The 23,454-nt window shown below is 41.7% G+C and overlaps 2 long non-coding RNA genes and 1 gene segment (V, D, J or C); 1 reads left to right on the top strand and 2 right to left on the bottom strand.

Moving 5' to 3' along the window:
- LOC115461302 overlaps positions 1-23,454 on the top strand; it is a 1,201,995-nt gene that overhangs the window by 652,414 nt on the left and 526,127 nt on the right.
- Positions 1-23,454, bottom strand: part of LOC115461316 — a 444,252-nt gene that overhangs the window by 136,152 nt on the left and 284,646 nt on the right. The window lies entirely within an intron of this gene.
- LOC115461318 overlaps positions 1-23,454 on the bottom strand; it is a 282,251-nt gene that overhangs the window by 76,443 nt on the left and 182,354 nt on the right. The window contains exon 3 of one of the 3 annotated variants that reach the window (XR_003940690.1): positions 718-795. The exons of the other annotated variants lie outside the window; for them this stretch is intronic. This is a non-coding gene — a long non-coding RNA (uncharacterized LOC115461318). Of the gene's footprint in view, positions 1-717; positions 796-23,454 lie in introns of those variants that run through there. 3 annotated transcript variants of the gene reach the window in all.

Below are 23,454 nucleotides of genomic sequence, written 5' to 3' on the forward strand. Positions count from 1 at the left end.
ATCTGGATCCTGCTTCTCTGGATAAAGGGTAAGAATTAAGCTCTCAGGTTGGATTAAAAAAGGAAAAAAAGAAATAACTTTGGAAGCATGCCAACAGATTTCTGTAAAATTAAATTTCTAAGCATATTTATTTATTTGATTTTTTCTTTGTGACATTTATATGCCACATTATCCCAAACAAATCTGAGTTCAGTGTGGCTTACAATAAACAATATAAAATACATAACAAAGAATAATGCATAAAAAAGTAATTTGTTGTAAGAATCCAATTTTACAATACAGTATCATAAACATACTGGGATAGCTATGGATGTTTAACATTTAGAAAATCTATTATGAATGAGAACTTGTACATGAAGCAAAGAGAAAGTTAATGGTAAATAGAGGTAATAATTAGTTGTTTGAGATATGGTTGTTCTTTGATTACTTTTATATCCCACTGAAAAATGATATATACATGTACATATTTATCTTTTCTTTATCCAGATTCCAGTGGAGAGATTGTGATGACTCAGTCTCCAGAATCTTTATCAGTGTCTGCAGGAGAAACAGCCACCATTACGTGCAGATCCAGTTCCACCCTTCTCCATTCTAATGGTAACACCTACTTGAGCTGGTACCAGCAGAAACCAGGAGGATCCCTTAAGCCTCTGGTCCACCTTGTCTCTACCCGTGCCTCTGGGATCCCAGAGAGGTTCAGCGGCAGTGGTTCTGGGACTGATTTCACTCTTACAATCAGCGGAGTTCAGAGTGATGATGCTGCAGTATATTACTGTCAACAGGGTACTAGTGGCCCTTTCACACAGTGATACAGTCCTGTGCAAAAACCTTCTTCCTCTTCTGGTTGATGTACAGTGATTATTGCAGCTGGATATATTGCCTATGTCTGCTAATGTCATAACTGTATTATAATATTCAGAGTAAGATAATCTGATATAGTTTTACAGCAGTTTGCTTTGTAGATTGTTCCCTTGCTCTATTGATTTAGTGACAGGAGGACTGGAATCTGCTAACTCAAAACATTTCAGGTAGCAAAGAATATCAAAATAGTTCTGTAACTGCATATATTACACTTTATAAACTCCTTCAAGCATTGAGAAAAGCACTAGCATCTTGGAGTGGAACGGGTAGACATGAATCGTTTGTTTACTCTTTCCAAAAACACTAGGACTAGGGGGCATGCACTGAAGCTACAAAGTAGTAAATTTAATATGAGTCGGAGAAAATGTTTCTTTACTCAACGTGTATTTAAAATCTGGAATTCGTTACCAGAAAATGTAGTAAAGGCAGTTAGCTTACCAGGGTTTTAAAAAGGTCTGGATGGCTTCCTAAAGCAAAAGTCCATAGACCATAATTAAATTGACTTGGGGAAAATCCACTGCTTATTTCTGGGATAAGCAGCATAAAATATGTTGAACTTTTTCACGATTTTGGCAGTTATTTGTGACCTTGTTTTTGCCACTGTTGGAAACAGGATACTGGGCTTGATGGACCTTTGGTCTGTCCAAGTGTGGCAATACTTATGTAACAGTAACTCTGAGAGGCTGAGATCATATTCATCAGAAGTTACATTATTTCTGTCATTGTATGAGCAATATGAATCCATTTGGAGACACTGCTCCCACAAGAAAATAAGTACAAGTGTGAACATTTACAAGAGCAGCACATACAGAAACATATAGTTTTTTCCCCGGGGGGAAATCCTGTAGGTTTGTTAGTTGTAATCTGCCTTGATTAAACCATAACTATAACCCATAACATCAGCATGTAGAACACCATTGTAAGCTGACTGCACATGTTGTCCTTTAGATTGTAAGCTCCTTTGAGCAGGGACTGTCCTTCTTTGTTAAACTGTACAGCGCTGTATAACCCTAGTAGCGCTTTAGAAATGTTAAGTAGTAGTAGTAGTTTAAGTCAAGACCATCAATACTGAAGTTGAACCATAAATAATTAACAACAATGTACATAGAAAAATAAAGAATAATTCCCTCTAAGGCATGCTGCAATACTATGAGCTGTCACAGAGACCACAGTCTCAAGTCTCCTGCTCATCGGATTCAGAGAATTTTGGTGAGGAGAGTGATGTGCTCACGCGCTTCATATGAGGCTGATTCCATATGATAAAGGGAGACTCCTGCTGGTAGAAAGAGGGAACTGAAGGGCTTAGTCTGTCAAGACTGGGTTTGGTTCTGCATTTGAGAGGTTAGATGTATAAAAAGAAACAAATTTTACAAAGGAAATAAAAGTATAACATTGCACAAGTTTCAAAAGCAATTGAACTGTGTAAATGTTACCCAAGTAAAAGGGTTTTTCAGAAAATTGTCCACCATTCTATTATTTTAAATGATTTGATTGTTGCTTTATTGTGATATATTTTGTTTTAACTTATGTGTCATTTGTAGTGTGTAAATGACTATGCATTCCTCAGACTGGGAGGTCGTCAAGAAATAAATCAAGAAATTAAAGGGTCAATATTCAGCATGGTTTTAACCAGGCAGGAGAGGACAGTTTTAGTCCTTGTGTGTGCGTGACTATCAAATTATGAGTCAATATTCAGCTATTAGCAGTCAGTATTTTTTTAAAAGCTGACCAACGTGGTTAGAATTATTTTTAGGTATTCGATGCCAGGCCATGTCCAGGCACCAGCACTGCATATTCGGGGACATTTTGGCATTGCCTGCCACCAGGTCATATGCTAGTCCCAGCTGATATGCATTCAGGGCCCACATCAGACATTTATATGGGCCTTGACTGAATATCATCTGGGACCCGCATAAGGGAAGCAGGTTCCCTTGCTATCTTCATGTCCTGCTTCTCTCTCTCCCCCAATCTAGAGCCTCAACCTCACCCCTGATAACAGGAAGAGCCTGACCAAGCTCCCACCCTGCCCCCATAGGCCCCATGGACCTATTTTGTATATCCTTGGTAGTCTAGGGGGTCCCAGGGGAAGATGTAATGCATACTTGCTCCTTCTTATTGTGGCTCCAAGCTCAAAATGGCAACAGCAACTTCTACAAGCAGCCTCGCAGTACTCCCTAAGTTGATAAATATCTTTTTGGGGAGAGGCATTTGATTATTTTGGTGATTTATAGCTTTAAATTGAGGATTGTACTTTGTTTATATTTGAAAAAAACAGTAAATTAAAAAAAAAATGATTTTGTGTGTGCTTTTTAAAGATGCCTTAACAAACTAAGGGTCCCTTTTATAGGCATGGTAACAAATTGCCAACTGCTTTGGTTGTTAAGCCAGCATTAAATCATGAATGAGTGTAACCTGTACAGATTAGCTTTAAAAATTGGCCATCTTGTTTGGCAGACTGGATGGACAGTGCAGGTCTTTATTTGCCATTATTTACTGTGCTAATATGTTGTACAAAGATCTATTAAACTGCTAGCCCAGGTTTTACCACAGGGCAGATGTTATGTTAAAACCAGGCAGATCTTTTTAAAAAAATACTAGCAGATTAATATGGAAACTGGTGGGAACTGGGCTTGACAGGAAGCACAGCTGAGTCATGTGACTGAGTCAAGCCACACTGAGCCCGCAAATAGGTGGGAAAATGTGGGATACAAATGCAATAAAATAAATAAATGTGCACCATCTGGCTCTGATTTTCAAAATGGCACCAATTTATCCTAGCACTAGTCTTAAGGTACTATTGCAAGGGAAGGGAGCATTCTTCCATATTAGGAGCAATTGTGTTATATGAAAAGATGGCCCCTACTGCTAGTACCTGAAAACTACCACTAGGCTTCATCAGTACCAGATGGTGCTAGAGTAGGGGGAACCATTCCTGTCCTGGTCAACTATTCTACCAGGAATCCTTGGATGAGTCCCAGGGATGTCGGAGGGGGAAGGGGAGTGTTTGGTTTTGCTCGGGGTAGGGGGATTGATCTTTTGGGATGTTGGGGTCTGGATCAGGTCTGTTGGAGAGCCTGATGTTGGGGAGGGTTTGCTATAGGTGTAGGACTGTGGCACTTGGGGAGGTGGGGAATCAGATAGAGTGGCTGATGTACCGGAGAAGGGGATCAGGAGGAATGGTTGATAGATCAGAAAGGGGGATCAGATGGAGTGTTTGATGTGCCAGGAGAGGAGTGTGATGTGCCAGGTGATTACTAGGGGAAATGATCACTGCCATGGTTTCATCATTTTTGACATTTTGGCCAACCACATTACATGCACCTGGAGGTTGTGTGGGTGCACTTGTGCTATTTGCAGGTGTTTGCAATGCACCGCTCATGCAGCAAGTTTCTGCACAATAAATGCAAGGCAAACAGTGGTTATATCTATGCATTTATCATATGTGCTTTGCATATACTGCACCTTAAAATTTGCAGTTAAGATTCAGTCTTTATCGGACATCATCTTCTATGTTACCACGTTAGCAATGTATTAATTGAGGAAAGATGTGTGCTGGGCCTTCCCTTTCTCCAGTAATACAACTCAACCTTCATGAGCAAACAAGGCCTTTCAGACATCTTCTACAAGAACAACCCTCCTCACAAAGTGCTTCCTTCAAGGAAACATCCCTATTAAGACCCTATCCAAGGAAATCATTCATGAAGAGACATCTTGGGAGACACCCAAGCTGATCCCATGGGATAACCCTACTACTACTACTACTACTATTTAGCATTTCTATAGTGCTACAAGGCGTACGCAGCGCTGCACAAACATAGAAGAAAGATAGTCCCTGTTCAAAGAGCTTACAATCTAATAGACAAAAAAAAAAAATAAAGTAAGCAAATCAAATCAATTAATATGAACGGGAAGGAAGAGAGGAGGGTAGGTGGAGGCGACTGGTTACAAGTGGTTACGAGTCAAAAGCAATGTTAAAGAGGTGGGCTTTCAGTCTAGATTTAAAGGTGGCCAAGGATGGGGTAAGACGTAGGGGCTCAGGAAGTTTATTCCAGGCGTAGGGTGCAGCGAGACAGAAGGCGCGAAGTCTGGAGTTGGCAGTAGTGGAGAAGGGAACAGATAAGAAGGATTTATCCATGGAGCGGAGTGCACGGGAAGGGGTGTAGGGAAGGACAAGTGTGGAGAGATACTGGGGAGCAGCAGAGTGAGTACATTTATAGGTTAGTAGAAGAAGTTTGAACAGGATGTGAAAACGGATAGGGAGCCAGTGAAGCGACTTGAGGAGAGGGGTAGTATGAGTAAAGCGACCCTGGCGGAAGACGAGACGGGCAGCAGAGTTTTGAACCGACTGGAGAGGGGAGAGGTGACTAAGTGGGAGGCCAGCAAGAAGCAGATTGCAGTAGTCTAAACGAGAGGTGACAAGGGTGTGGATGAGGGTTTTGGTAGAGTGCTTGGAAAGAAAGGGGCGGATTTTACGGATGTTGTAAAGAAAGAAACGACAGGTCTTGGCGGTCTGCTGGATATGAGCAGAGAAGGAGAGAGAAGAGTCAAAGATGACCCCAAGGTTTCGAGCTGAGGAGACAGGGAGAATGAGAGAGCCATCAACAGAAATAGAAAACGGGGGGAGCGGGGAGGTGGGTTTGGGGGGGAAAATGAGAAGCTCGGTTTTGGTCACATCCTTTTTCCAATAAGATTTTTTATTAGAGAACAATTTCCATGTGCTCCCGCCCCCAAGAAATTCCCCTAATAACACCTCCAAAGAAGCATAATTAAGTTATAGAATTAGGATCATGTTTTAATTTTTTTTCCAGCTTAGCTTCAAATGATAATCTTGCACAACCTCCAGCCATTTGTTGCAGGAAAAGGGGTCATCTTGGAAGGATATGCCGGGTGGGGGGAGGTCATATTTATAAACAGTCTGCCTCTAGGAGTGTCTTGCTTGAGAAAGGGGTTTATTGGAAAACTGAATAAAGCATGGAGAAGTCGCCTACTAGAGCAGTAGCCTGAAAACAAAAGCAGTTAGTGTTCAAATTATTGGACAAACTATTTCACTCTCAATTGCTTGAAGCACAAACTTTGGGGTCAATGCAGAAAAGTTACAGTGGGCTACAGCACATCATTAACTAGCAGTTTACCTGCTCATTAATGGCTACTGTATGTAAAAATGTTTTCTGCACTGAAGTTTACTCCCACAATAGATATCTCACAGCATATTAACATGTAAGATAAAGAGCCTATTAGTTACTGTGCAGCAATGTAGGGCTCGACATTGATGCCTACAACCAGGGCACAACCCCAGAAACCTAACATCAAGACAGATGAAGCGTATGGTCTGCAAGGGCCCCATTTCCCTGTCCTGTGCCCAACCTCATGCCCAACCTGCAAAAAAAAAAAAAAATCCCTTATATGGCAGACTGGCACTGCCTGGTGCATTCCAAAATGCTCACATGGGAAAGGATGCTGCCATTTTAAAGACAACAGCACCAGGGGCAGGAGCGAGAGGGCATCACTCCTGCCTTGTTTAGATACAGGGGGATCTGGGGGGGGGGGCTTGGAAAAGAGTTTGGGGGCTAGGGTGTGATATCTGACACCAGGGAGGTTTTATTTTAATTCAACTCAAGTCAGTGGAGTGGGGGGAGGGGAGGGGTACCACTATACATCAATACATTTTTTAATTCGGGGGAAGGGACGCAAGGGGTCCAGTCATATCAGGAGGGTGAGAGGTGGTGCAACTAGACACCAGGGAATGTTTTGTACAGCTAGGGGGTGTGTGTGCAAAAGGAGGGGTTCCTCTAGACCACTAAGGAGTTTTGTATTTTAATGTAGGGGGCCAAGGGGATTAGATTGGGAGGTGGGGATGTGCTCAAGAATAACAGGAATTTTGTGTTTTAGTGTTGGGGGATGGGAGTTAAGATCTGGTTAAGACAGGGCAGCTTGGGTGAGAGAGAGAGAGGGAGAGAGGGGGCCACTAGACTACCAGGTATAGGGGATGGTGCAGAACAGGCACAGCTCTATAATTAGGCCAACTGAGGTAGAGGCCTCAGGCAACATTTTCAGGGAGCAACATCTTACCACTTGCCTACCTTCCTCCGAGTCCATCTCTCCCTCCCTCCCTCCAGATGCTGTACTCCTCCCTGTCATTTTTCCTTCCATCCCCTTTCCCTCCAAGCCAGCATCTCTGTTCCCGTCCCCTCCCCTACCTTCATTTGCTTTCCAGAAATTGCAGATGATGGCAATGATTCACATATGCTGCTCTGCCCTGGTCCTGGAATCTTCTCACTAATGCATCCCACCCTCTCTGATGTAACTTCCTGTTTCCTCAGGGGTAGGCCACAGTAGCAGGAAGATGCTAGGGCCAGCGGCAGGGCAGCATAAGTGAAGCTAAGATAGACAGACGGAGGTCAGAACTATGACAAAGGTTGATATGGGGAACATCTGTTGAAAATGAAACCCTAATTATTTAGGATTATAAAAAGAGCTGTGCTTCTGATGTAATCCTGCACAAGACTGTAAGGCATAATTATTTAAAACAACACCCTACACAATAGGACAGGAAGAATATTTTACAATAAGTGGAAGTTTGGAATGTAAGGGAAAAGAAAGCTGCTGGTTAAATTGAGCAGGAGCCATCCCTCCATTGTTGCAGCTATTCTTGATAGTAACAACTTTCCTGTGGTAATAGCAAAGTAGGGAATAAGAAAAAGGCAGCCAAAAGAACTAGCCAGTGGCAGAAAAGTCAATTGAAGATTATTAAAAGCAACCTTTAGTTAAAAAAAGTGCTTGTATGCTCCTAACATGTGTTTGTATTTTTATTTTTTTAGACTCTTCAGCATCAAGAGCATGCCCAGACTTAGAGTGGACAACCTCATGCAAGGCAGATGTTCACAGACAAAAAAGGCATCTGGTTGGAATTTTAGTGGCAGACACTTCTGGCTGAGATCTGAAGGCCTCATAATCTGTTCTGCTATGATCAGCCTTTACTAGAATGGGAAAGAACCGTGCAAAAATGATGGGTAGCTCAGGAGCAATGTATGCAGCTGCTCAAAAGAACTTCCTGCCTGAATAATCTAACATACAGGAATATTTTCTCCAAAGAAGAGTTACAAAATATTTGAATTTTACTATTACCATATTTCCCTCTCTTTTAAATTACTGAAAAGTGAGATAATCTGAGATATTAAAATATGGAGTTAGTTGGCCTTTTAGCTTATGCCAACTTCTTAGAAAGCAGGTGGACGGTAAGTCAAGTCTGGTCCAATACAGAACTGCTGGACCCTGAGCAAGTCATGAATGAGTACATGACAGCCACTTTATGGGTCTCTATCTGATTTAGATAGTAAAGACATCAGTTTCTCATTCTATTTGCTAAAATGAAAAAGGAATGTCTTATTTCTATTTTGGATAGGAAAGTAGTCACATTGCAACAAGGGAAGGTGAAAATGAAGATCTACAAGATGATTGGGAGTCATATGCCTAGAAAGGGAATTACATGGAAATTAAAACACGATTTTAGTTAAACTTGACAATGGTATTAATGCCTTATGAGTGGAAAGAATTGAAGGATAGCCATTGATCAGATGCACCAGTTTACTGATCATTATTAAAAGTAAGGTCATAATGGCAGTCTATAAAGTGTTTGAATGATCAAATGAAATTTGCAAATCAGTAATGTGGTTAAGTCATGCTACTTTCAATTGAGGATAATTCATCAGTTAAGACTATTGTTAAGTGTAACTAATTTGGCAAAAATAGCACATGCTCTTATAGCAAGCAGGTTGGATTATTGTAATTCGCTTTTTCAGAGTCTGTCCTTAAATAATTTAAAGTGATTACAATTGGCACAGAATACTGAAACACGAGTAATTTCTGGTAAGAACTAGTATGATCATATAATACCTGTTTTGGGCTGCCTTACCTTGGCTACCAGTTTCTGAAAGAATTAATTTTAAAATATTGTGCCTGGTATTTAAAGCCTTTAGAATGGGAGTTCAGAAGTACTTATCAGATGTGGTTAAGAGGTATGTACTTGTAAGACAGATGCAGTCATCTCAGCAAACTTTGTTGGCACTTCCTCCATTAACTTTGGTCAAACTGTCTTCAACACAGAATCATGTTTTCTGTTACTCTGGTCCCTACTTGGGGAATTCTTTGCCTGAAGACATTAGAAGTATTAACAGTTATTTAATGTGTCACAAAGCTTTGAAGACTTGACTTTTTCAGAGTTTCTATGGACAGCTGTGAATATGCTGGAATACTTTGCGATCTGAATGTCATGTGTTATGTTTTATTGACCTGTTTGATATTTTAGTGTTTTTATATTTTACCTCTGTGAGTTGTTTAATGCATTTTTGTGTACTTGATTGTTTGTATTATATGATTTATTTTATTAATTCTGTAAACCGCCTTGATGCATTTTTGTGTAATGCGGTACAGGGGCTTAGCCAGACTACAGATTTTGGGTGGTCCTAGGTAAGAAGTGGGTGGGCACCAAATGTTCTCTCCCCCCCCCCCCCCCCCACCACCACCACCAAAAAAATATCTCGGCTGGCATTAAAATGCTTCTTTCCACCTTGGCAGTCTGCAGCAGGCATGCACTGAAAACTGAGCATGCGCAGGTGCCAGTATTGTGGAGAGTAGAATTGTGTTACTATCAGGGGAAAGTCTTCAGCTGGCAGAGCTTGGGATCTCCACCAGCTACCGCTAAACATGTGCTACTGTTGGGTGGCCCCGAGCCCTAAGTGGGTGGGCCCTGGCCCACCCAGGCCCACCTGTGGCTACGCCACTGATGCGGTATATCAGATCAATAAATCAAATCAATTTCAATATGATTTGTAGTTGATGCTAAGACTGAAAATCAGGTTTAGAAAAACACTGTGGAAAATAAATGGAATATAAGGTTGGAATAGCAATAGCTTTGGTATAAGAGAATAAAACCAATTGCAGCAGATCAAAAGATGGCTTATGTAGCAATATGTAGCTGGAAAGAAAAGAATGGTGTTGACTGAGACCTTTCAGCTGTGAAGAAGGGAAACCCTCCTCCTCCCCTTCTGAATAATTTATTTACTTTTATAGGGATGGGTTGCATCCTCTTTCAAAAGAGCTCACATTCAGTGACTTTATTCCCATGATGACAAAAAGGTCAAATGAAGATGAACATTCCTAGATGCAGTGGCGTTCCTAGGGGGGCTGACACCCGGGGCGGATCACCGATGCGCCCCGCCCCCCGGATCCAGCGCCCACCCCCGGAACAGCGTGAAGCCCCCCCGGCGAAAGAACTCCCTGATCCCCCAGCGAAAGAACCCCCCCCCCGGGTGCATGCCGCTGGGGGGGGGGGGGTGCCGCGCACCTGCCGGCTCTTCGTTTTCATGCTCCCTCTGCCCCGGAACAGGAAGTAACCTGTTCCGGGGCAAAGGGAGCATGAAAACAAAGAGCCGACAGGCGCGGCACCACCCCAGCGGCATGCACCCGGGGCGGACCACCCCCGCCGCCCCCCCCCCCCCTTGGTACGCCACTGCCTAGATGTTACACAAAACAACATTTTTCTGACTACCCAACCCTGGTATTTTTTTATGTTGGTCCCACACAGCATTGGTACTGGCATGTTTTTCATTATTAATAATTCTGTGTTTCCAGGTTTGCTACCCCAGTCCAGGAATACTCGACCAATGGGTACAGTCTCTCTGGATCCATTGGCTAACACTACCTCCACAGTGTGCCCTGGAAGAATAACATTTTACAGCACTAGATTTGATTATAATAAAGTCATGGTATAGCCAGGGTTCACAAGCCCAGCCACATTATTACGTTAGCTAAATATGGCTACATGCTTTCATTAAACAATATTTGTACATTAAAGATAATTTTCTCTACTCAGACCATTCTAAACAAGGTCTCATGAATGTTGTTTCTAAATGCAGGTGATGTGCACTGATATAGAACAGTCTGTTTTGCATATTGACACTCAGGAGACATTTCACTAATGCTCAGAGGGTTATAAATGTTTCCTTTTACTCTTTACAGTTTATTAATCAACAACTGCCAATCAGGAAGGATGAAGGTATCAAACAATCAGGTCATCTGGATCCTGCTTCTCTGGATAAAGGGTAAGAATTAAGCTCTCAGGTTGGATTAAAAAAGGAAAAAAAGAAATAACGTTGGAAGCATGCCAACAGATTTCCGTACAATTACATTTCTGAGCGTATTTATTTATTTATTTATTTATTTGATTGTTTCTTTGTAACATTTATATGTCACATTATCCCAAACAAATCTGAGTTCAACGTGGCTTCCAATAAACAGTATAGAATACATAACAAAGAATAATGCATAAAAAAGTAATTTATTGTAAGAATCCAATTTTACAATACAGTATCATAAACATACTGGGATAGCTATGGATGTTTAACATTTAGAAAATCTATTATGAATGAGAAATTGTACATGAAGTAAAGACAAAGTTAATGGTAAATAGAGGTAATAATTAGTTGTTTGAGATATGGTTGTTCTTTGATTACTTTTATATCCCACTGTAAAATGATATATACATGTACATATTTATCTTTTCTTTATCCAGATTCCAGTGGAGAGATTGTGATGACTCAGTCTCCAGAATCCTTATCAGTGTCTGCAGGAGAAACAGCCACCGTTAAGTGCAGATCCAGTTCCACCCTTCTCCATTCTAACGGTAACACCTACTTGAGCTGGTACCAGCAGAAACCAGGAGGATCCCCTAAGCTTCTGATCTACCGTGTCTCTACCCGTGCCTCTGGGATCCCAGAGAGGTTCAGCGGCAGTGGGTCTGGGACTGATTTCACTCTTACAATCAGCAGAGTTCAGAGTGAGGATGCTGCAGTATATTACTGTCAACAGGGTACTAATTGGCCTCACACAGTGATACAGACCTGTACAAAAACCTTCCTCTTCTGGTTGGTGTACAGTAGTTATTGCAGCTTGCTATAATACCTATGTCTGCTAATGTCATAACTGGATTTTAATATTCAGAGTAAGATAATCTGATGTAGTTTTACAGCAGTTTGCTTTGCAGATTGTTCCCTTGCTCTCTTGATTATTGACAGGAGGACTGGAATCTGCTAACTGAAAACCTTTCAGATAGCAAAGAATATCAAAATAGTTCTGTAACTGCATATATTACACTTTATAAACTCCTTCAGGTATTGAGACAAGCACTAGCATCTTGGAGTGGAACGTGTAGACGTGAATCGTTTGTTTACTCTTTCCAAAAATATTAGGACTAGGGGGCAAAGTAGTAAATTTAATACAAATCGGAGAAAAATTTTCTTCACTCAACATGTAATTAAAATCTGGAATTCGTTGCCAGAAAATGTGGTAAAGGCAGTTAGCTTACCAGGGTTTTAAAAAGGTCTGGATGGCTTCCTAAAGCAAAAGTCCATAGACCATTATAAAATTGACTAGGGTGGAAATCCACTGCTTATTTCTGGGATAAGCAGCATAAAATATATTGAACTTTTTCAGGATTTTGGCAGTTATTTGTGACCTGGTTTGGCCACTGTAGGAAACAGGATACTGGGCTGAATGGACCTTTGGTCTGTCCAAGTGTGGCAATACTTATGTAACAGTAACTCTGAGAGGGTGAGATCATATTCATCAGAAGTTACATTATTTCTGTTATTGTTTGAGCAATATGAATCCATTTGGAGACACTGCTCCCACAAGAAAATAAGTACAAGTGTGAACATTTACAAGAGCAGCACATACAGAAACATATACGTTTTTTAAATCAGTTTAAGTCAAGACCATCAATACTGAAGATGAACCATAAATAAATAACAACAATGTACACACACATTCCTCAATCTACATTACCCCAACTGTAAAGGACTAAAATACAAATCCACATACGCAACCAGTTTCTCCTACATTTGCACGCAACTATGGAATGCACTACCGAAGGCCATAAAAACTACGCAAGACCTAACTATCTTCCAAAGGCTACTGAAAACTGACCTGTTCAAGAAGGCATACCATAAACATCCATCTTAAATACTAAATAATAAGACTGAACATGAACTAGATAAAACCAAACTCTTATCACCAGACCGACTAACCTTATTGCTACTAACGAACAAGCACTAACACCTCAATCCTTATGCCGAATATGATTTCTATATAATTGATGACCTAACAAATGTTAAAATCCAAACCATCACTCAGGAACCTATATGCAATACCATAATGTATTCTTCTTTAACAATAATGTATGCACCTTAATGCAATACCTTTTGTAATTCTATTACCCGGAAATGGCAATCGCCATTACGGCAAATGTAAGCCGCATTGAGCCTGCAAATAGGTGGGGAAATGTGGGATACAAATGCTACAAATAAATAAAATAAATAAAACTGGGTTTGTGACTGACAGAAACAGTTATAAGACTGTTCTGCATGAAGAAGAGAAATCTGATTTTATTTAAATGGATTCAGCTTTCATATGGGGTCTTTTACTAAAGATTAGCACGTTATCTGCAGCAGAGTCTTTACTACTACTACTATTTATCATTTCTATAGTGCTACTAGACGTACACAGCGCTGTAGGAATAAAATGGGTCCTGTTTGCAGACTAAGTGCATTAATCTTTAGTAAAAGACCTCCATAAATAGGCAAAATTTGTGTAAGTAAAAAGAACAGCTTTATGGGTTTGTGAGATTGTTGGTTTTCATGGAATTTTGAGGAGCTTACACTGAGTGGGTCTGAAGCTGGAAGCAGGATTCCACTGCATTTAGAAGTGCTGAGTGCTTGATGTGTGAGTTACGTCAGGCTCAATAATTCAGCACCTGGATTGGTTCTGCTGAAGTGAATATAGTAGCACCTGAACTTTGACTAATATTCCAGAGCTGCAGGCTTATATATTTAGATGTGTCACTTATTTTTGAAGTACAGTTGCTAAAGTTGAGTGTGAGAGCTGATTGAAGAAGTGCTGCAAGTTACTCCCATGTGTATATTTCCTTTGATTTACAATAGTTAGAGTAGAGGACATAGCCCGAAGCCTAAAGACATACTGACAAAGATAGATAAGGACACACACCCAGCTAGTCAGGAAGTCAGGGTTTTTTTTTTTTTTATTATTATTTTTTTTTTAATTTAATTCTAATAGTCAGTGCAGTAGGTTCCTGGACCAGAGAGCTGACAGCAAGGGATCAAACTGGATGCTAGAGCTAGACCAAACTACCTATCATTGTGCAAATCAATAAGAGATGTGGAGGGGCATTTTTGATATTACGTCTACGTCTGACTCTGGACGTTTTGCGCTAAGCATCCCAAATCCAAATAGGAAATATAGCCATTTTCAAAACAGCAAAACAGCTATCTTCTTTTTTCAAAAATGGCCACATGCTAAATGTTTTTGTGCTTTGTGCATATATCTTTTGGCTCCATGTGAAAAAAGCACAAAATCAAGCCATTAGGATGTAGGAGGAGCCAGCATTCTTAGTAGACTGCACACACAGACATCCCAGGAGAGCAATGGAGCAAAGGCTCTCAAGTACACATCTCATCATTACCCCCTTATATTATATGCTGAGCCCTCCAAAGTCCACCAAAAATCTACCGCCCCAAACTGTACACCACTACAATAGCTTTTATGGCTGAAGGGGTCACCTATACGTGGGTACAGTAAGTTTTTGGTGAGTGTGGGAGGGCTCACACTTTCCATCACAAGTGTAACAGGTAGAATGGGATATGGGCTTCAGTCTTCCTGTCTATAGTGCACTGCACTTACAACTACGCTATTCCAGGGACCTGCTTGCTGCTCTAATAGAACTGGCTAAAGCATCTGAAGCTGTCAAAGAGGCTGGTATGCACTATTTTTTCACATCTTTGGGGGGTGGGGGGTAGTCACTTATCATTGGGGGAGTAAGGAGGGTCATGTCTGATTCTCTCCAGGGCTCATCTGGTCTTTTAGGACACCTTTTTGTACCTTATCCAGCTTATTTTCGAAAGAGAAAAACGCCTATAGTGCAACCTAAATCGGGAGATAGACGTTTGTCTCGCAAAGGCGCTCAAATCGGTATAATCGAAAGCCGATTTTGGGCGTTTCCAACTGCACTCCGTCACGGGAACGAATAAAGTTGACGGGGGCGTGTCGGAGGCGTGATGGAAGCGGAACTGGGGCGTGGTTATTGTAGGAATATGTGAAAGACAAGTGCTGCATGCATTAACTGTCAACAATTCTATGAGCTATGTCGTCATTGGATATAGTGTAATGTCTTGTGGGTGTGTCTGAGTCACTCTAGTTGCTCTGAGAGTGAGTCAGTCTGTGTCAGCATAAGATGGTGTTAGCAATCTCTCTTCAAGCTGTATGATAACCAACTGACAGAATTTTGTATTCAGTAGTTTTACCATGTCTACTGCAAGTATGATGTAAATAGTTATCTGAAGAAACTGTAAGTAAACATCATTTTTTGTTTGGAAGTTAAAGAAGAGAGAGTAATTGAATCTTTTATTCAAGAGTCTGTGTGAGAGAGAGAGAGAGAGAAGTAAAAAAAAAAACAATGGGAGTTAACACTTCTAAAGCTCTGCTGCGTATGGGCTAAATCTGCTGAAGTAAAAGTCTATTTTTTCATTTCTCCCCATCAGTTATCAGCCGAGGAGAGATGGGCGTCTTTAGCAGATAATCGGAAAAAAAAAGTTGTTTTACCGCGATTTTGGGTCACTTTTTTTGGACCTTTTTTTCACGAACAAGTCCCAAAAAAGTGCTCCAACTGCCCAGATGACCACTGGAGGGAATCGGGGATGACCTCCACGGACTCCCCCAGTGGTCACTAACCCCCTCCCACCAAAAAAAACCCACTTTAAAAACTTTTTTCCCAGCCTGTATGCCAGCCTCAAATGCTGTACCCACCTCCATGACAGCAGAATGTGTTTGATCCTGTCACAGCCTTTCCCTGGGTCAGATGTGGCTCTCGGGTGCAGTACAGGGTCACATCAGCATTGCATTGTGGTGGGTGTAGGGTATTGGGCTCCGTGATTTCATTAGCTTGTGTTACAGTCTCACGATGTTGGTAGTTGGTAGGCTCCTCTCCCATGGTGCTTTCCCCCCTGCCTACTGGGTCAGAGTGTGCCCTGTTGTGTTTCCTGTTGTAGTCCATACGGTAGTGGCCATTTTTGTAAGCCAGTTTTAGTTCCCTTTCCTGTGTTAGCCGTGTTAGAGAACTTAGTTCTTCCCTTGAATGTGGCTGAAAGAGGGCATTGTACAGCATTCTGCCAGCTCTGACCTACTGCTCATCTCAGTACCAGGGAGACTCGGTGCCAGTGGGGCACAACCTCTGATCTGCAGTTAACTGTGAGTAAAGGCGGTTATTCCAATAAAGGACGTTTTCGGAGAGATTAGTCTTCAGGTGTCAACTGGTGTGCCAATGTTATATAGCAGCAACCAGTCCTAGAGGCCTACGTGTATGCAGGTCCCTGGAGCACTTTTAGTGGGTACCGCAGTGCACTTCAGTCAGGTGGCCCCAAGCCCACCCCCCCCCCCCACCTGTAACACTTGTGCTGGTAAATGGGAGGCCTCCAAAACCCACTGTACCCACATGTAGGTGCCCCCTTCACCCCTAAGAGCTATGGTAGTGTTGTACATTTGTGGGTAGTGGGTTTTGGGGGAGGGGGGTTGGGAGCTCAGCACCCGTGGTAAGGGAGCTATGCATGTGGGAGCTTTTTTTGAAGTCCACCGCACTGACCTAGGGTGCCCAGTTGGTGTCCTGGCATATCAGGGGGGCCAGTGTACTACCAATCCTGGCCCCTCCCATGACCAAATGGCTCGGATTAGGACGTTTTTGAGCTGGGCATTTTTAGTTTCCATTATCGCTAAAAAAAACAAACACCCAGCTAAAAAACGTCCATTTTTTCGAAAATTCGGTTCGGCCCGCCCCTTCACGGACCCGTTCTCGGAGATAAATGCCCATGGAGATAGGCGTTTCCGTTCGATTATGCCCCTCCATGTGTTCTAAAAACAGTCTAGACCAAACGCTGAAATTGTAGCCATGGACATTTTTGTTTTGTGCTGAACAACGTCTAAATGTTAGAAACACCCAATCCCACCACCAACATACCCCTAACACCTCCATTGTGATTTGAACACACTACAGGCAAATTGCATAGATATACTTCTGCAAAACAGGTTTTTAAAATAGCGATTTGGACATTTTGAGAAGAACTATGTGCAAATGCTGCTTTATGACACTTTTTAAATGTTTTTCTGTTTCGAAAATGAGCTCCACAGTCTGTGAAAAAATCAGATGTTTTTTGCAGGGGTAGTAGATTCTATTAAGCTCACATAATAGAATTCCAACTGGATCACATTAGAAACATTTAAATAAGATGGCAATAGGAATGATTCATTTTCTGCATGAGATCACTCTTCCTACATACCCTGAACAAGCATCCTCTGCACTCCATGTAGAGATATGCAAGACTACCATTCCTTATATTAAGGGATACATTTATCTTTTAGGGGCCCTTTTACTAAGGTACAGCAAAAAGTAGCTTTAGCGCACCCTTGTGCAGGTTTTTCCCATATGCTAAGGCCATTTTTGATGCAGCCATAAACCCCCGGATTCTATATAGCGTGCCTAAAGATCCACGTCGATTTCAATGCACGTAACTTAACAAGCTTAACAAGCTAATGAGTGCTGATAATAGCACTTCACAAGCAATAATGAACACTAACTGGCACTGATTAGAATTTAGGCACACAAGTCGCTAAGCATTTTCTGTAAGGATGTGGACCAAACTTCTAATGTGTGCAGGCAAAAAGGGGCATGGTGTTGGGAGGGGAAATAGGCTTTCCAAAATTTACATGCCTAGTTATAGAATATGGCCCAGTGTGCCTAAATCTACGCACTGTGATTTACGCCACATTTTCATTGGTGTAAATGGATGTGCGTAGATTTATGCGCTAAAATATCAGCTAAGTGTATTCTATAATCAGTGCCTAAATCTAGGCAACGATTATAGAATATGCTGATTTCAGCACTGATTTTTTTAGGCGCCATATATAGAATCTCCCCCAAAATGGATGATTTTCCATTTTTTGCATTAATGGCCATGCACTAATATTTCCATTATCATGAGGCCATTAAAAAAAATTACTGCGTGAGTACTTCCTGCCATTCATTTTGTAGGCAGTAAGGGTCACACAGTAATCCTGTGCTAACCATTTAGCATGCAGTAATGTAGCTGTGCTAATTAGCGCAGGAATGTCCCCTTGACACACACCCTCCTAAACATATCCCAAAAAATTTTAGCGCATAGATTAGCATTCGCTAAAATAGCACTTACTGCAGGATGCCTGAGTATGTCCCATGATACGCCATTTTAAGTTGCATTAACCGAACATTAGTGCCTAACATAGCATAGTAAAAGGGACCTTAAGGTAGAGACCTGCACAGGAAAGGGGTTCATGGGAATCCTGCGGAACCCGCGGGGTTTCCACGGGGATGGAAGCAGTTCTGCGGGGCTCCCGCGTGGATGGAAGCAGTTCTGCGGGGTTCCCACAGGGACGGAAGTAGTTCCTGTGGGATTCCCATGGGGATGGAAACAATTCCTGCGAGGTTCCCATGGAAGTGTAAGCTGTACCTGAGCCAGTCTCTCATCTACCGAGTACCAAGTTCTTTGAGTGCTGTCTTCTCCTCCTCCTTGCTTTAACAGCACAAATGCAGAAAGTCTTCTATTAAGGAGGTGGTAGAAACACAAATGATGATGGAATTCAAAAAGGCATGGGATGAACACAGAGAATCTCTAATTAGAAAATGGAAGTTATAAAAAAACCTAACCTTAAATGGCTGCATGTGTGTGGATGTGTCGAATGATGCTTAGATGGTGACTGGTGTGATGAACTAGGGCCGGTACAGGGCAGAGTTGTATGGTCTGTGTCTCACATATGGCTATCTGGTTTAGGATGTGCTAGAAAGGGCTTAGACAACAACTTCAGTGGCTGGAACATAAGGACAGTGCTGGACAGCAAGATAGTGACCGAGTAGGAAGTGTGTGAGGCTGCTCCTCTGACTCACCTCTACTTCGTTAGTCTTTGATTACTCATTCTCAATTTCTTTATGCCCAAAAGAAGTGGTAAGCAGAGGGTTTTCCATGCTCCCTCTGCGAGACCTGAGTTGGGTCCAAAGGATCGCTTTGCTATCCAGGGCGAATTAGCTGGGCAAAATACTTCACTGCAGGGAGAAGCGGCGAGAGGTGAACTGCTCTACCTGCTTGAAGGGGATATCTCACTGAGCCCAGAAGTGCGAAGCCCTCCAGTGATGCCAGCAATATTGCAAGATGAACGTCCCGGATCGTTCAGACCCGATGAAGGGCCGATTGACCTGGGTACAGGGGCAGCCGCAGGCAATGGATTGCCGAGTGCAGCAACACAGGAAGGCATTGCTGGGAGTTCCACCTGTGATTTTAGATCAGGAATGGAAGAGGTGGAGGCCGTGGGCAGTGGAAGAGCCCAAGAAGAGATTCAGCTTCAATCTAATGCCTTGGCAATGAAAAAACCAGAAAGAATTACTTTGGAAAATATATGGGCATTTTGGTGAGTCTAGAGAATATTTTTACTCAGAAAATTACCTCGATGTTGACGGTTACCCAGATACTTTCTGGTAAAGTTGTAGAATTGGAAAAAATAATGCAACAAACTAAGACTTTTGAGCAAACAATTAAGAATGATACTGATAAAATCAGAGAAGGTCAAGCGGCATTAATTAAAGAAAATCTATTACTACAAAGGAAAATAGAAAATTTAGAAAACCAACAAAGAATGAAAACTCTAAGATTTATAAATTTTCCTAAAGTGCCAGCTGTGGCCCCTTTATTAACTTTTAAGAGGTATCTCTCAGAAGTATTAAAAATTTCAGAGCAACTTTATTCGCCTTTATCAAGAATTTATTATCTTTTCCCTTATATTAAGAAACCTACGGATCAAATATTAACAACAAATTCTGAGAAACCATTGGAGAAGCTAAATTTAAACTTATCTCAAACTATAGAAGATGATCTTTTTGGAGTACAAGCTGCTACTTTAATTGTGGATTTTGTTCTTCAACCAGACCGAGACTGGATTCTAAAGACTTTTTTCTGTTACAAAAAATAAGTTTTTTTGAACTGTAAAGTTAAGGTCTTTCCTAATATATCTAGACAAACTCAAAAAAGGCGTCAATCTTTTTTGAAACTTCATACACATGTCCTCCATTTAGGGGGGAACTTTCTGGCTTAATTTTCCCTGTAAATGCGTTATTAAATTGCAATCAGTTAAATATGTTTTCTTTGAAAGTGATCATCTGCTGTCCTTTTTGGACTCTAACAAGACCCAGTCATGCCTCCTCCGTTAATAGTTCCTGTAATATCTACTCCGTAAAGTGATGTATACCCAGGTAGTTCTTCCTACTCTTTTCTTTAAATTTAATTATCTGATGATAACTCTTTCAATTGTGCCTTGCCCTAAATTGTGGACTTAAGTTGTAATTGTCACTTAAAACATATGTTATGTATATTTATTTTCTTTTGGATTATGATATTATCTATTTATTTATTTGTTACATTTGAATCCCACATTTTCCCACCTATTTGCAGGCTCAATGTGGCTTACAAAGAGGGGCATAATCGAACGAAAACGTCTATCTCCATGGGCATTTATCTCCGAGAACGGGTCCGTAAAGGGGCGGACTGAACCGTATTTTTGAAAAAAATAGACGTCCATGTTTTATTCGACAATTTGTGAGCTGGGTGTTTTTGTTTTTCAGCGATAATGGAAAATGAAAGCGCCCAGCTCAAAAACGAATAAATCCAAGGCATTTGTTCTTGGGAGGGGCCAGGATTCATAGTGCACTGGTCCCCCTCACATGCCAGGACACCAACCGGGCACCCTAGGGGGCACATTTACAAAACAAAAAAAAAAGGTAAAAGAGCTCCCAGGTGCATAGCACCCTTCCCTTGTGTGTTGAGCCCCCCAAATCCCCCTCAAAACCCACTGCCCACAAGTCTACACCATTACTATAGCCCTAAGGGGTGAAGGGGGGCACCTACATGTGGGTACAGTGGGTTTGGGGGGGTTGGACGACTAAGCATTAAGCAGCACAATTGTAACAGGTAGGGGGGGATGGGCCTGGGTCCATCTGCCTGAAGTCCACTGCACCCCCTAACAACTGCTCCAGGGACCTGTATACTGCTGCCAGGGAGGTGGGTATGACATTTGAGGGTGAAAATAAAAAGTTGTGAAACATCATTTTTTGTGGTGGGAGGGGGTTAGTGACCACTGGGGGAGTCAGGGGAGGTCATCCCTGATTCCCTTTGGGGGTAATCTGGTCATTTAGGGCACTTTTTGGGGCCTTATTCGTGAAAAAACAGGGTCCAGGAAAAGTGCCCTAAATTCTAGCTACAAACGCATACTTTTTTTCCATTATCGGCGAAAGGCGCTCATCTCTGTTCGGGTGATAACCATGCCCCAGTCCCGCCTTCACCACGCCTCCGACACACCCCCGTCAACTTTGTACGCTTCCGCGATGGAGTGCAGTTGAAAACGTCCAAGTTCGGCTTTCGATTATACCGCGTTATTCGTTTTTGTGAGATAAACGTCCATCTCCCGATTTAGGTCAGAACTTGGGCGTTTTTCTCGTTCGATTATAAGCAGGATAGTATCGTAAAGGCATTCGCCAATTCTGGTATAAACAGTTACACAGTAATGTTGTGGTAGATTACTCTTCAGTACAAGAAATAGTTCTTCTTGTTTAAATTTTTGAAATTATAAATAAATAAAGGACAGTGCTGGACAGACTTTTACGGTCTGTGTAGCACAAATAAGAAGATGAATAGACTGGAGTGGGCTTCGACGGCAACTCCAGCAGTTGGAACATAAGGATAGGGCTGGATAGATTTCTATGGTCTATGTCCCAGAAACACCAAGGAAAGACCATAATCAAGTATATAATATCACACTCGTTGATTTAATCATGAATTGATAATGAGTGTGACTATTGGGCAGACTGGATGGACCATTCAGGTCTTTATTTGTCATCACTTACTATGTTACTATTAATCCTTTTGCTCCCGGGCTGATGAGCAGACCTTAGCTCTGACACAGGCATGAGCGTAAGATGTCACCCAACCTACTAGCTTGTGCATGTGGTAACCTCTCAGCATACAGTACCAGTGAATCAGAAACAAATCTTAATGTACACACCAGTGTTTCAAGTTCCAACTTCCATCCTTCCTTGCCTGCAGTGCTGTGGCTCAAATCCAGAGAGAAACTGAGAGAACTGACCAGAATTTTCTTCTATGTACCATTATATTCTTGTGGGGACGAGTTGGGACAGGTTAAATTCTTGCGGGGATGGGTGGGGATGAGTAAGATTCCAGCAGGGACGGACGGGGACAGGTGCAACTCTTTACCTTAGAGCCTCTTTTACTAAACCACGCTAGCGATTGTCGATGCGGCAAATGTGCCACAGCCTATTCATTGTGTTGCATTTACTGTGTGGGAATCGCTAGTACAATTTAGTAAAAGAGGCCATTAGTAAGGTAAATTGAATTTTATTTGAAATAGAGGATATTTTTCTCTCTTTTCAATATATTTTCCTGTATTTATGTCCTTTTCTGTGCTCTCTGTGTTAATTGTGATCAAAAGTCATCATAATGTGTGATTCTGGGTCATTTTTTCAGGGCCCCTGTTCCCAGCATTTGTTTTATGGGCTAGCTGATGGACAACTGAAGCAGGTGGCAGGGTGGGATGTCTGGGATCTGAACAATGCTCTGCCATCTGTTACTCCAGTTTACTACTGCTGTCAGAGAAGACAAAGGATACAATTATCTGGGGAATGAGGATGTCCTGATCCTCTCTGGTGAGCTTGGGATGGAGGCAGCTTTCACATCTCCAACCTAGCAGAAAAAGTAGAGGTGTGAGGGGGACTCCCAGTGCCTTTCTTTTGTGTTCTTCTGGGAAGGAAAAACAGAAACAAAGAAAAGATACACAGATGAAAGTATTCACCAGCTGGTTAGAGAGAAAGTGTGTCTTTCTGACTACTTCAAAGAGAAATGAGGCTATAACTTAGACCCAGAGTCCTCCGTTCCAGGCCATCATTATAGGTCTGAAATAATATATGAGCTGGTTGAAGAAAGCCCTAGGAATGTGCATTTCTTAGAGAGATTTTGGTACGTTAGCATGCTGTTGCTGTCAGAGAAGACAAAGGATACAATTATCTGGGGAATGAGGATGTCCTGATCCTCTCTGGGCAAGACCCGTGCTCTTACACGGGTCTTTCCCATGCACTAAGGCCATTTTTAGCGCTGCAGTAAAATGGCAATTTTCTATTTTTGACAATAGCCATGCACTAATGTTAAACTACAAACATTATTAGGGAAAAAGATCTAAAGTGTCCAACAATATGAATACACAAATAAAGATTCCTTATATAATAGCAAATAAGCAATGAAAATAGTATAAAGGGAGAAAAAAGACTCAAGAAGCTCCCAGCTATCAGCTGGTTGAGCAGGGCTTAATCATCATTGGCAAAAAGCCTCCCAAATAGACTTGTGGATTTAATTAAATAGCAAATTTAGCACAATGTCTCTGAAGTTC

Source organism: Microcaecilia unicolor, chromosome 2, assembly GCF_901765095.1.
Source record: "Microcaecilia unicolor chromosome 2, aMicUni1.1, whole genome shotgun sequence".
Lineage (NCBI taxonomy): Eukaryota > Metazoa > Chordata > Amphibia > Gymnophiona > Siphonopidae > Microcaecilia > Microcaecilia unicolor.